The sequence below is a fragment of the Octopus bimaculoides genome, chromosome 25 (assembly GCF_001194135.2).
Source record: "Octopus bimaculoides isolate UCB-OBI-ISO-001 chromosome 25, ASM119413v2, whole genome shotgun sequence".
Lineage (NCBI taxonomy): Eukaryota > Metazoa > Mollusca > Cephalopoda > Octopoda > Octopodidae > Octopus > Octopus bimaculoides.
Window position 1 is genome coordinate 25,066,448 of NC_069005.1, and position 1,028 is coordinate 25,067,475.

Consider the following 1,028-nt stretch of genomic DNA (forward strand, 5'->3'; position numbering starts at 1 on the left):
GTAAAAAGCTTTCCTGCAAACTGTATTATATAAGAACGCTTAAAGCAAGCTACTGCACACTTACATGCAGACACACGTGTATACACACATATACATACATATATGAGTGTATATATGTATGTAGATGTGTATGTATACGTGCGTGCGTGCGTGTGTGTGTGTGTGTGTGTGTGTGTGTGTATGCATAAATAAATACAAATATATAGAGATATGTATGTATGTATGTATGTATGTATGTATACGTTGTATTGTATGAGTTGTAAAATATATAAAAAATATATTTTGCGTAGTCCAAACGTTATCTGATATAGAGTTCAGTATTGTGATTTGAGTTTCTAGATATGCTTATATGTTTATTGTATCATAAGTCGACAGTGTATTCAGAGTTTTACCCTAGTCTAAGGCGAAACTCCGAATAGACGGCCAACTTTTCATATCGCATACACGCAAACATATTAGAGACAAACACACACACGTACTTAGTGAGATGAACATTGATTAATTTTGACGTCCTGAATAAAGAAAAACTGATTTTTATGGTTGTAATTTTATTAAAATAACAAGAACTTTGACCCAGACAAATTTTGGATCAATTAATTTGCATAATTGATTTATGTGATTCAAGACACGTACTTACACATACTGAAGCAGCACTAAGATTGTGTTTCATAACACTAACCAATGTATTTATACAGACACGGATAAAAATGACTAAAGATAAAAATAAAAAAGGGAAAAAAATCCACATTTTATTTTCTCTCCCATATTTGGAGAAGTTGTGGAAGTTTTAGTAAAGGGTTTATAAATATTTGATGGGAGTTTTGTGATGTTTTCAGGAATATTTTGTTTGCGATAGGGCAGCAGTTGTTTGTGCGTTAGTTTAGTATTAAATTTTATAAACAGTGGTTGCTTTATGATTTATTTAATGTTAATGTGATAGAAGATTTACGAGGTATCTATCTATCTATCTATCTCTCTCTCTCTCTCTCTCTCTCTCTCTCTCTCTCTCTCTCTCTCTCTCTCTCTCT